Source organism: Zonotrichia albicollis, chromosome 9 (genome assembly GCF_047830755.1).
Source record: "Zonotrichia albicollis isolate bZonAlb1 chromosome 9, bZonAlb1.hap1, whole genome shotgun sequence".
NCBI lineage: Eukaryota > Metazoa > Chordata > Aves > Passeriformes > Passerellidae > Zonotrichia > Zonotrichia albicollis.
The window spans coordinates 7371548-7384689 of record NC_133827.1 but is presented as its reverse complement, the minus strand read 5'-3'; positions in this window follow the sequence as shown (position 1 = coordinate 7384689).

The following is a 13142-nucleotide window of genomic DNA, read 5'->3' as shown; positions in this document are numbered from 1 at the left end:
AATTGGCTGAATTGTATAAACAGCTAAAACAGTACTACAAAGATTGGGATTTGCCAGCCTCAAATAAGAATCTGTTTGTGGGATTGATGCAAGAGATTGGTACGGAATTGGAATTATCCAAATGTTGGATTTGTGGAGGTCTAAAAATGGCAAAAAGATGGCTGTGGAAAGGGGAGAGCTTAGCTCCAGAGCAATTTTTAAAGTGGAACCACGCGCAAATTTCTGGAACACTGAAGTGACCTGAAGGATGGATTTTAAGCCATCAGGTAATTGGAATCATTTGTATAACTCAAGAAGGAAGGAAATTTAATAAAGCAGTAGGGCATACTCCTTGTAAATCCACATTGGTGGTTAATATGGATAATCGTTCAAAAATTTGGCGACCTGAAAATCCCATTAGATATTGGGGACCAATAAAAGAAATAAATTGTGAATGGGATGAACAGATTAATTTATGCTGGTACAAAAGTCCTGGAGCTAACCCCTACCAATCCATCGACAGCCTGAGGTCTACTTGGGAACAACTGGAGAAAACTGATAAGAAAGGGAAAGCCTCAGATGGGATATATTGGATTTGTGGGCAACGAGCATACAGTGAGTTACCTCAAAAATGGGGAGGAACCTGTACTTTGGAGAGAATACAACCCTCCTTCTTTGTTCCACTGAGGTCTAGGAGCAATGTGCTAGGAACTCCACTATATGAAACCCTGCAGTGGAATAAAGGAGATTTGAATTTAAATTTTCCAACAGCAGGAGGGAATCAAAACTGGGGGGAGGACGAATGGCCTGCAAAACAAATTATAGCATATTATGACCCAGCAACATGGGCTCAGGATGGGTCATGGGGATATAGGATCCCAATTTACCTGTTGAATCGATTAATAAGGCTCCAAGCAGTAGTGGAGGTGGTGTCAAATCACACCTCCGATGCTTTAAAAATGTTGGCCAGGCAATATACACAAATGCGGGCATTTGTGTACCAAAACAGGATCACCCTAGACTATCTGTTGGCAGAAGAAGGAGGAGTTTGTGGAAGACTTAATGATTTTGAATGCTGTGTAGAAATTGATGATTATGGGGAAGCTATCACAGAACTTGCACAGGAAATTAAAAGGGTGGCTCATGTGCCAGTACAGAAGTGGAATTCAATCTTGAAAGCAGATTGGTGGAGTAACCTCTTTGGAAATGTTTGGTGGAAAAAGTTGGAGTTCGTGTTGTTATGCTCAATTCTGAGACTTCTGTTTCTGCCTTGTATGATTTTGTGTTTTATTAGGCGAATTCATTCAGTGATTCAAAAGATGCAGATTATAACAATGTCTCTAAATTCAGAATCAGCAGAAAAAGGAAAACCAAGATCTAAAATGGTATTAAAAGCTAAATTGATGCCTCTTAAAGAACAAGGACCTAAAAAGATTGAAATAGACCAGGAAATGCTAACTAAACTTGAAAGAGAGTGTGAAAGACTAGAAGCAGTAATAGAAATGCTGGAAAAGTTTGAAGCTGAAAAGAGACAACGAGAAAACCAAAATTCTGAAAAATATAAAAGATATCAGGGTACAGCTTTTTAAATACAGCACGAATCATAATGATCAAAAAGAGAAATGGGGGATTTGTAATAAATAGGTATGATTCGTGCTGGTAAAAATTGAAACAGTAATCAGTATTGATACAGTAATTAATATTTGAGAATAATAAAACAGTTAATAGTTAAAAGTTGTAATGCCAAAGAAGAGAGGGAAAGCAGGGGCTCCACCCACCCCCCCCTTCTCAGCAGATGTTCTCAAGGACCACAGGAAAGAAGCTGAAGATACAGTTGCTAAAAATGACCAAGAACCCGGTTGGGTCCCAAGAAAATGCTAATTATAAGGGATTTATTGCCTTGATATGTAGATGCAGTGATATGTTAGTCTTGCCTTACATTGTACTGGCTTGGTGTGCATGTGTAACCCAAAGGTGAATTAAAGGACAGCGAAGAAGACTACAGGTAAAGGTGGTAATGAAGGCAGAGACAGAAAAGTGAGCAACCAAAAATAGGAGGAGATGGCACTGACACATGGCATATCAGGAGTGACTTTTACTTGGCAAGCTTATACGTGAAGTGGCAAGGGTCATTGAACCCTGCCCTCCGTACCCCGCGGTTGTTTTTGCTTATGCGCTATTATTTGAACCAAATTATCCCTGATTTATATATATATATTTTTAACTATTTAATTAAAATTGTTGCTACCTTAAATATTGTTTGGGATTTTTTTGATGGGATAATTGGGCAAACATAACAATGTCCCCAGAGCAACAGCATTGGGGTGCTCCCCTTGCTCTGTGCAATGCAAACAGGGGCTCCTGAGCCAGTGCTGCCATGTCTGTGCCTGCAAGGATGGGGCACCTGTGTGAGCTGGGGGAGAGGCCAGGGCTGCAGAGGGGGGATGTAGTTGGCAGCTGCATGAGGATGCTTTGAAACGCTGCTCTCGGCTGTGCAGTGCACTGGGGATGGATCAGCCCCTGCTCTGCTGCTCCTTCCCTTCTCCCCCATGGCCCTTGCAGAGCTCCAGCCATGCTGTTTTCCCCCAGCCTGCCCACGGCCAGCCTGGGGCTGCTCACGGCAGTTTCTGTGCTGAGCATTGGCCTGGGCGTGTTCTTGAGAGAGCCTGGGCAAGGAGCCTGGAGCCCCCAGGCCCTGGCCTGAGGCGTCAGCGCTGCCCCAGCAGTGCCCATGGCCTGTCCCTGCTGCAGACCCGGCACTGCCACCCCCAGGGCTGTGCCCGGCCCCGAGAGCACTCAGGCCCTACAGCAACACCAGGGCCACCAGGGCAGCGGGGCAGGGCCATGGCAGCAGCACTGGCAACCCCAAGTGCTGCTGCTGCTGCTGGGCACAGCTGCTGTGCCAGCAATGATCTGCCCCAGCTCTGCACACAGACATTGCTGCTGCTGCTCCAGAGAAGGCAACAACAGGGGGATCTTTGGTGAAAACTCTGCTGGCAGATCCTTTATTTCATTTAAAGGAACTGAGAGCACAGCTCCTCATTGACATAGTCTGTGAGCTACAGCCAATTTGGAGGTAAACAAAATGAAATGAAGCACAAATAATATCTTTTCTTTGTGGACAGTATTAAAAAACTGAAACAAAGGAAAGAAAAGAACAAAGAAATCACAAAATCAAGCAACAACTATCAAAGATAAGTTTTATTACAAGTGATATGCAGAAACTAGCCAGCAGTTTAATTCTTCTGAAACCATCCAGTCGTTAGTCTCCACCCTGCAGCCTTGAGCTCCTGGTTCCTCAGGCTGTAGATGAGGGGATTCAGGGCTGGAGGCACCACCGAGTACAGAACTGACACTGCCCGATCCAGGGATGGGGAGGAGATGGAGGGGGGCTTCAGGTTGGCAAAAAGAGCAGTGCTGATAAACAGGGAGACCACGGCCAGGTGAGGGAGGCTGGTGGAAAAGGCTTTGTGCCGTCCCTGCTCAGAGGGGATTATCAGCACAGCCCTGAAGATCTGCACATAGGAGAAAACCATGAACACAAAACATCCTGAAGCTAAACAGGCGATAATAGCAAGAAGCCCAAGCTCCCTGAGGTTTGAGTCTGAGCAGGAGAGCTTGAGGATATGGGGGATTTCACAGAAGAACTGGCCCAGGGCATTGCCCTGGCACAGAGGCAGGGAAAATGTATTGGCTGTGTGCATGAGAGCGTTGAGAAAGGCACTGGCCCAGGCAGCTGCTGCCATGTGGGCAGAAGCTCTGCTGCCCAGGAGGGTCCCGTAATGCAAGGGTTTGCAGATGGACACGTAGCGGTCATAGCACATGATGGTCAGGAGAGAATATTCTGCTGACATAAAGAGGAAGAAGAATACCTGAGTAGCACATCCGGAGTAGGAGATGATCCTGGTGTCCCAGAGGGAATTGTGCATGGCTTTGCGGACAGTGGTGCAGATGGAGCCCAGGTCGCTGAGGGCCAGGTTGAGCAGCAAGAAGAACATGGGGGTGTGCAGGTGGTGGTCGCAGGCTACAGCGCTGATGATGAGGCCGTTGCCCAGGAGGGCAGCCAGGGAGATGCCCAGCAAGAGGCAGAAGTGCAGGAGCTGCAGCTGCCGCGTGTCTGCCAATGCCAGCAGGAGGAAGTGCCTGATGGAGCTGCTGTTTGACATTTGCTGCCTCTGGACATTGGCACCTTTTGAAGAAGGAATGGCAGTGATAATCGAGCGGAGATTTCTCATAGAAATGTCAAAGCCCTTTCTCATAGACCCTTTCCTACCACTAAACACCTCTCCCTTGTGTATGTCTAGGAGATCTTCCTTCACCTTTGTTACTGGTGCGCTGATTGCTGCTGGCCAATGTTGTGTGAGGAGATGGACCTTGACCTACAGGACACCTGGGAGTGAGACCTGACCCCCAGTCAGTGCAGTGGCACAGTAAGGGCAGGGGCCAGTCCTGGTTTTGAGATTTGTATAAAGAATGTTGAGCCGAGGCAGAGGAGGTGCCTGCATGAAGGGATGGGGATTGTAGGAGGCAGAATGAGAGATTCTGCTGCACAGACTGGAGAAGAGAGTGTCCAGAGAGGCAGGAGCATTGTCTGAGGCTTAGTGCAGACTGAGGGGAGCTGCTCGGTCCCTCTCGCCTCTTCCAGCTGCCCTGGACGTGCACCTTTCTGAAATCCACTCCCGTGTTACCCTGGACAGCCAGGAGACACTGCTGAGAGCAGAGGGATTCCCTGGCACACAAAGTGGCTCCTGCCTTTCCCAGAGTCAGGAGAGTGGGCTCACTGCCAGCCTCCCAGGCTGCCCTGCCTAGAGCTGCCCGGGCACAGGGAGCTGGGACACTCCATTGCTGTGCTCAGCCTGCACAGGAGGAGCCCAAGGGCTGGGCCTGGCCCTGCAGCTGGAACTGCCATTGCAGAGAGCCCCTCTGCAATGCCAGCAGCACCTGGGCAAGGCAAGGAGAGAGAGAGAGCCGGGCCTGAGGAAAAGCCTTTCCCTGGCCAGCTCTGCCCAGCCCCTGCCAGGCAGCAGCAGGGCAGGACAGTGGCCCTCAGGCCCTGGTCAGCAGGGAATGGGCACATGGCCGCTGAGATGCCCTTCATCTCTGGGGCTGCTCAGCCGGCCCAGGAGGGACTGAGGGCCCCGAGCCCCCGGGCTGAGGGCTGTGCTGGCTGCGAGGGGACACAAGAGCTGTGCTGCTCAGGGCAGTGTCTGCCCTGCAGGGCAGGCCCGGCAGGTGCCACATCTGCCCTGCAGCAGGGCTTCCCTCAGCACTGCCTCCCTCCCTGCCTGCCCACAGCCCTGCTGCTGGAGCTGTCCCAGCCCCAGCTGCTCCTGTGGCCCCGGGCTCCTTCCCTGCCAGAGCTGCCAGAGCCCAGCCCAGCCCCTGGGCCAGCCCTGCCCTGCTGGGCCCTGCAGGGATTAAAGAACAGCTTCCCCAGCCTGGGCACCATGGAAAGGTGATGCTGCATGGATCTGGAGGCTGGACAGGGGCAGGCACTTGATGAGGGGCCCAGGAATCCCCAGTGTGATGGTTTAAGAGTCTCAGCCCCTGCTCTGCCCTGCCCAGCTGAGTTTCCATTGCCACCATGCTGAGCCAGGGAAAAGTGAGAGCACAGATTCAGGAAAGCAGAGACCCAAGCAGGAAACCCCAGCCCTGAATGAGTTCATGACAAGTCCCCTCAAAAATGAGCTGGGTATGATCTGGAGCTCTGAGCAGCCCTGGCTGCAGCCCCAGCTTCACCCCCTGCAGCCGTCCTCGGCAGCAGGATCCGTCCTGCCCTGTCCCTCTGACAGTGCCCAGGGCAGCCCCGCTCTGCAGCACATCCTCCTCCTCCTCCTGTGCCAGAGAGAAACTGGGAGAGTCCTCCTGACACATCCCCCAAGCTGTGGGGTGTGCTGGCTTCAGGAGATCCCTCCAGGAGCAAAGGGGACATTGCCCTGCACCCACACACTCACCATGCACAGGGCTCTGAAGATTTTTCCCCAAGTGAAGTCTCAGCTCAATGTCTTCCCAATCCTGATTGCCTTCAGCTGTCTCTGCCTGGCTCCTGTCCCCTCAGTGCCTGCAGGCAGAGCCCTCAGCCCTGCTGGGCTGGGAGAGGAGCTGGTCCGGGGAGAGCTGTTCCTTTAACGCTCAGCAGCACAGGCACAGCACAAGGACTTTAATGAGCCTCCTGAGACTTTAGTGTTGTTTACATTAGAATCAGTGCCTAGGAGGGTGTTCAAAACACTTCTCAAGAACTCAAACTTAAATTGAAACTCTGAAGTTTCTTGCAGTTTTAATGGGTCCCACTCAGGGACACCACTGGGAAAGTGTCCCCTCTTACTAGGTTCTAGTTAGAGCAGAACACTGGAGGCAGTGATGACAGTGGGGGACAAGCAAGGCAAAGGTCTCTGTGGTGCTGAGCACACCTGGATGTGTTTGAGGAATGCCAAGGGCCAAGGCCTGAGCCCCAGCCCCTGGCCAGGCAGATCCTGTCCCTCCCTCCTTGTTCAGGGCTCTTCCCGGGATGGGCACTGGCATGTGGGGATGTGCAATGGCAAGGGCAGGAGCATGGGGCGGCCCCTGCCAGGCTGCTGAGCAGGCACAAGGAGGCAATGAGGCCCCAGGCCTGCAAGGGTCACTTGTCTCCTGTTCCTGCCTTAGTGCTTTCCTTTTTATGGAAAGGAACCCTCCCTCCTTCCCAGGCACCCATTGTGGGAAAACAGGACTCCCATACAACTAACCAATATCATTAAGCAGAAGCTATTGATTGTTTTCATTATGCACTTATTTATACATTTATATATATATATATACATTTGTATAAATATACTTATTCATTCATTCTAACCCTTCTGCATACACCGATCACGCTCTTCTTCATTGGTGCCTCTGCGTTGTCCATGTGTTCTGCACACACTTCTCAGAGTGTGTGACTGGTTACAGTCCAGGTGGTTCACAGCCCTCTGTTATCGAGTTCTTGTGGTCTTGGTATTTTGTTTCTCAGCCTTTTCTTTCTTCATTTAGCACAGTTTATATCTTAGTAACCTTGGTGATTTCTAGAGGGCTCTGATAAGAATAACTACAAGTGGTATGGCTGGTGCACAATGTGGCCCAAGTTGTTCAGATACATTGCTACAATTCCCCCTTCTTCATCTTGCACCAGCCAAATCCTTTTCACTGTATTTTCTACCAAGCAGGTCACCAATTTCACTATGCATGGAATAGCACAAAGCAATATAATAATAACTACTAGTAATAACAAAGCTCCCTTTAAGATATCTTTCAATCATCCAGTTATTCCCCATTCCTCAAACCATTCATCCAAGCCCAAATCATTCAGAGTCAATTTCTTCATGTTGTCTTGTATTTATTTGAGTTTCCTGTGAATGGAAGAGAGGAGGTTCATAAAACACATTCCTTCAAAGTTCTCACACCTGCGCACATGTGCTAATAGCAAAAAATCTATAGCAGCTCTATTTTGCAATGTGCCATGTCTAATACTATCTGCATCAGTGAGCATTTGGTTTAAAATAGCTGAACTTGTGTTCAGTGTGGGAATCCACAAAATCAGAGGGTTTTGAGGAAGCTGCAAAAGGCAGGCCTCAGAGACAGCAGAACTGTGATTAGAGCTAAGCAGTAGCCATGAGATAGGTCAGCAGAAAAATTATTTAAAAAGTAGAAAAGTAAGGACGAATAGAACAATGGTCTGTGTATTAATGCTGGTCTAGAAAAACTCCCTAAGCTACAGAAAAGTTTATCTAGCAAGATATTAGGAAGTTTGAAGCTTAATAATGGAGCTCTGTGCATTGTGTTTTAAGGCTCACAAGCAGGTATTGTATTCGAAATAGGCAAGGATTGTTTTAACCAAAAGTACTTGTGCTTATAGTGGTTGGATAGAACTGCTGTCAATATGCTTTTGCTTTGTGTGATTGGTCAAAAAACTTATAAAGTAGGTTATAACATTAAGTTCTTGGTCTGCTTGGGATGTGAGCTGCTGGCATCTTCCCATTGTCATAACCATGTAATGAGATTGATGCTGAAAAATAAAACAGCTCAAGGCACGTTCCACAGCAGTCCCATCTCATCTGTGATTTGTACATAACCCCCAGCTGGCGATATCATCCACATCATCAATAAAGAGATTTCACTGACCTGGCCCCAATCCTGAGCCCTGGGGACACCCCTGGGTGTGGCTCCATTCCTCAGCTGCTCTGAGTGCCAGGGGTTGGATGGGGGAAATGCTGGGGAGGGGTATGGACAAAGTGTGATTGATTGTCAGCCATGAAGGGTCTTGATTTTCATATCTGTTCAGACTGCATGAGGAGGTGCTGGAGATCAATATCAGCTGGAGATTGATGGTATCTCTCTATAAACAGGAAAACTAAACAGAACAAAACAATTCTCTCTTCATTGTTTTCGATATAGTAGGTTCACTTTGAAAACACTTCTGAAATCTGTCTAACCACCGAAGAACTGAAGATTTGAATTATTCCAATGAGCTTGTCTTGCTTGGGTGTTTTGAACAAACGTTAATCAGCTTTTCTCGCTGAATTTCTGAACTGAAGAGATCAAGAAAGAAGAGGCCTCTGGAAAAGTAAAATTCATCACCAACTGTTGGGAAGGATGAAAGTTTGACAAGAAAGTCTCACACATGGGTATGCTTAGCAGAAAGATTTTTAAATGTAGAATCTGAAGAAGGAATAGAAATGAAAGCAAGTTTTGATATGGAAGAAAAGAATTTTTGAACCAGTTTTACTGGCTAACCAAGGAGGCAAAGGGTATGTTAGTTAGAAGTGGTTTTTATGGCTTAGAGCAAAGGATAAACCCACCTCAATATCCCTGGACACTGGAAATTTTGGAGGAGGAAACATGTTTTGGTCATGGATGCTTGAATGAGAAGGGCAGTTCTTTTCCATTTGAAGGAAAGCCCAGAGACCCAGGGTTTCAGGGGTACATGAGAAGAGACCCTCGACATGCCAAGGGCAGTTGGACCAGTCAGGCCAAGCAAACCAGACCTGTTCCCTGTTCCCTTGTTTCCATGGGGCCCTGCAGTGTCACTGTGGTGGTGTCATATTGGATCCTTGGTTCCATCAGGCCCAGATATGTCACACTGACCTCTTGTTTCCATGGGGCTCCAGTGTCACAATGGTCCCTTGCTTCCATGAGGCCTGGCAGTGTCACAGGGGTCTCCTTGGTGCTGCAGTGTCACAATGGACCCTTGGTTCCATGGGGACTCACAATGTCAGAAGGGTCTCCTTGGTTCCATGAGGCCCTGCAGAGCCCCTTGATTCAACAAGGCCTCCAAGTGTCACAATGGCCCCCAGGATTCCATGAGGCCCCGCAATGTCACAGTGGACCTTTGGTTCCATGGGGTCCTGCATTGTTCCATGGATCCTTAGTTCCATGGGGCCCTGCAGTGTCACAATGGCCTCCTTGGTTCCATGGTGCCACACAGTGTGACAACTGCCCCTTGGCCTACCAAGACCCCACAGTGGCACAATGGTTCCTTGGTTCCATGAGGCCTTGTAGTGTCACAATGGTCTCCATGATTCCATGTGGTCTTGCAGTGTCACTGGAGACTCAACATTGATTTCATAGAGCCCCACAGTGTCACTACGATTCCCTGGTGTGGTGGCAGCTCTCTGGTCGGAAAGAGAGAAAGCTAGATAAACTTCCCCATGAATTAGTCAGGGAAACTTTAGGGAGCTAGAGAGAAAGAAATCTAAACAATCTGCCCCTGGTGTTTTATAATAAGGTGTTTTGTCCATAAAGTTGTTTAGAAATGGGTGTCTTCTTAATTAACTCAAGATGACAGTGTTTTTATTAAGTTACCAATCAGGTCAACCGGTATAGGGACGAATATAAAAGATTAAGTTTCCAAAAAAGAGTGTCATTTTAGCCTTATGATAGCCTTGGGAATCTATGTTGGTCATTACTCAGCAGCAACACTCTTGGCTCCACAAGGCTCTGAAGTGACAGATTGTCTCTTTGGTTCCACAAGGCCTCAGAGTGTAAAAATGGCCTCCATCGTTGCAGGAGGCTCTGCTGTGTCACATGGTCCTTTGGTTCCATGATGTCCCAGAGTGTCACAATGGTATCCTTGGTTCCACAGTGTCAGAATGGACCCTTCATCCCATGGACACCCACAGTGTTCACTGCAGTCCCCTTGATTCCACCAGACCCTGTCGTGGCCTAATGTCCCCTTGGTTCCAGTGGGTCCCAAAGTGTCAGAACAGTCTCCATTGTTCCCTGAGGCCCCGCAATGTCACTCTACTCCCCTTGGTTCCACAGGGCCCCACAGTGGAACAACAGACTCTTGGTTCCATGAGGTTCCTCAGTCACAATGGTCTCCTTGGATCCGCAGTGTCACAGTGGCCCCTTGGCTCCATGTGGCCACGCTGTGTCACAATGGCTCATGGTTCCATGAGACCACACAGTTTAACAAGGGACCCTTGGTTCCATCAGGCCTTGCTGTGTCACAATGGACTTGTGGTTCCATGAGCTCTCACACTGCCAGCAGCAGTCTCCTTGGTTCTGCAGGGTCACCATGGACCCTTTGTTCCATGAGGTTCCGCAGTAGAACACTGTCACCTTGGTTCCGTGAGGTTCTGCAGTGTCACAATGGACCCATGGTTCCACCAGGCCTTGCTGTGTCACAATGGCCCCTTGGTTCCATGAGGTTTCTCAGGGTTACAATGGTCTCCTTGGATTCGCAGTATCACAATGGACCATTGGTTCAATGTGGCCCAATGTGCCAAAATGGATTTTGGTTCCATGTGGTTCTGCTGTGCCACCATGGACCCTTTGCTGCATGAGTTTGCACAGTGTCACAGCTGACTACTTGGTTCTGTGAGGAACCACTGTCACCAAACCTCTGAAATATCAGAATAAGGCTTCTGAACACTCATTTGCTCTTTCAGAGGGTGTCATATACTCAGGACTGAGCTCTAGTGAGGGTAACTCCTAATCTTACGTGGACATGTAATTCTACCAGTGTGTTGCTTATACACAGTCACTAAATGTGAATTACAATTCACCCATTTCCATAAAACCCACACAAAGTTCCCAGATTCACTACTTGTTTTCTCTATCCCTGCACACTTCAGCCAGATGTCTTCTTCTTCTCTTCCATCCATCCTTGCTGGGAAAGCAGCCCCTTCATTCCTTGTTCCTGTGCTGAAAGTTCACAGGCAGGGTAAACATGGAATGAACCCTTTTGGTATCAGCCCCACCTGTGTAAGCAGTATATGATAAATTATATAATTGTTAGATGTGATGATTGTTTAGTAATTAAATATAATTAATAAATAATTACTTATAATACTAATTACTAATAATTACTAATAGATACTTATAATTATAAGAATCATGAGAAACTATGTTAGAAGTTTGAGGGGGACCACGAGGAGCCGATAGTTGGATGAAATCTATGTATACAATAGAACTATATATGTTTAATAATTAACATGAAAGTTATATAACGATAGACTATAAAAACATGTTCATCCCAAATGCATGTCAGAGACAGATTTGGGTTTGTACCCCTGACACGCAGAGCTCTTCAATAAAAGCACCTGCATAGAATCATTCTCGTGATTATGTGCTTCTGAACGCTAACAGGAGCAGTGGGGGGAACGCCTGACAGTGAGAGGATTTACATAATTATAAATCCTTTAACTGGCATTGGAACTTGACATAACTATTAAACATTCAACAAACAATCTATAACTAACGTTGGAACTTTATATTAACTCCTTTAACAATGAACTTTATATCAATTCCTTTAACAATCGATTCTCTACATTTTCCCCCTCTAATTGTTCAATTGGGCTCAAGCCTGCATCAATTAGCAATTACTTCTTCTTGAAAGTACAATTTTCTTACAATTTTTAATATTGGTTGTAAATTTGCTTGGCATCTTGATGTTCTTGATCATTCATTGCCATGATTACTTTTACTTCTTTTTTATTAAGCTCTTTCGGTACCATTAAACTTGCTTGTACAGCAGATGTTACAACTCGGATTATACAGGGGAGCATGCAAGGTAGGAGGATCAAACTAGCAATTTCACATAAGATGAAAAAGGCTATTTTATTCCACCAGTTTCCTTTTAATGACCAGAAATTGTCCCACCAGCTGGTATCAAATGTAAGGGTCCACGCTTGTGTTCCAACATAAACTAACTTCCAGATTTCCTTTGAGATATTTCTAATGACTTCACTGCAGTCATCTATTTCTAAGTAGCACTCAGAGGAATTAAATTTTCCACATATCCTTCCATCATCAGGTAATAAATAATCTACTGCTAGTCTGATTTGATACACCACAGTTCTAGTCTGAGATGGTTGGTCATTTATGTCGTCTAAAGCTAGAGAGGTTCAGTTCGATACCATTTCAAGTACTGCTTGTAATCTTAGAATCTGATTTAACGCACAAATTCATTAGAAGACTTAGAAGGGGATGTTGTTGGTTTTGACTCTTCAGTGGGAGGTGGTACAGGTCCTTTAAACTGGGTTATATGTGTCCACCCCTTCTCTTGGGTCTGTATGGCTGTATTGGTGGTGAGTAGGACCTGAAAAGGGCCTTCAAACTTAGAGGTTAAAGGTGCAGAGTTCCATGATTTAACTAACACCCAGTCCCCTGGATTGATGTTATGTCCCTTAGTGTCTAAGGGAGACATTTGAGGGAGATAGCCCTTTTTCCTAAGATCTTTGAATCTCCTTCCTATGGCCTTTACCTATTTTTGGGTGGCTGTCTCTCCTTCTGGATAAATTCCCGTGCTATACGGGGTTGTCAAGAAGTGGAGTCCTAACATCATTTCATTAGGTGAGACTCTTATACCTGATCAAGGCCTTGTTCTAATTTGTAACAGTGCTAAGCGTAGACATTCAAGCCAATTCATCTGGGTTTCTGTAACTAATTTAGTTAACGTGTTTTTGATGGTTTTATTCCTTCTTTCTACTCTTCTGGAGCTCTGGGGATGCCAATGGGCTGTGCAACCTCCATTTCATTCCCAGGGCTTCAACAACTTGTTGTAAGACTTGGGCAGCAAAATGTGGACCTCAGTCAGAATCGACATTATTTATCAACCCATATCAGGGAATGATGTTTTCTAGGATTGCTTTTGTGGCTACTTGGGCTGTCTATGTTTTGGTCAGGAACCCCTCTACCCAATGGGT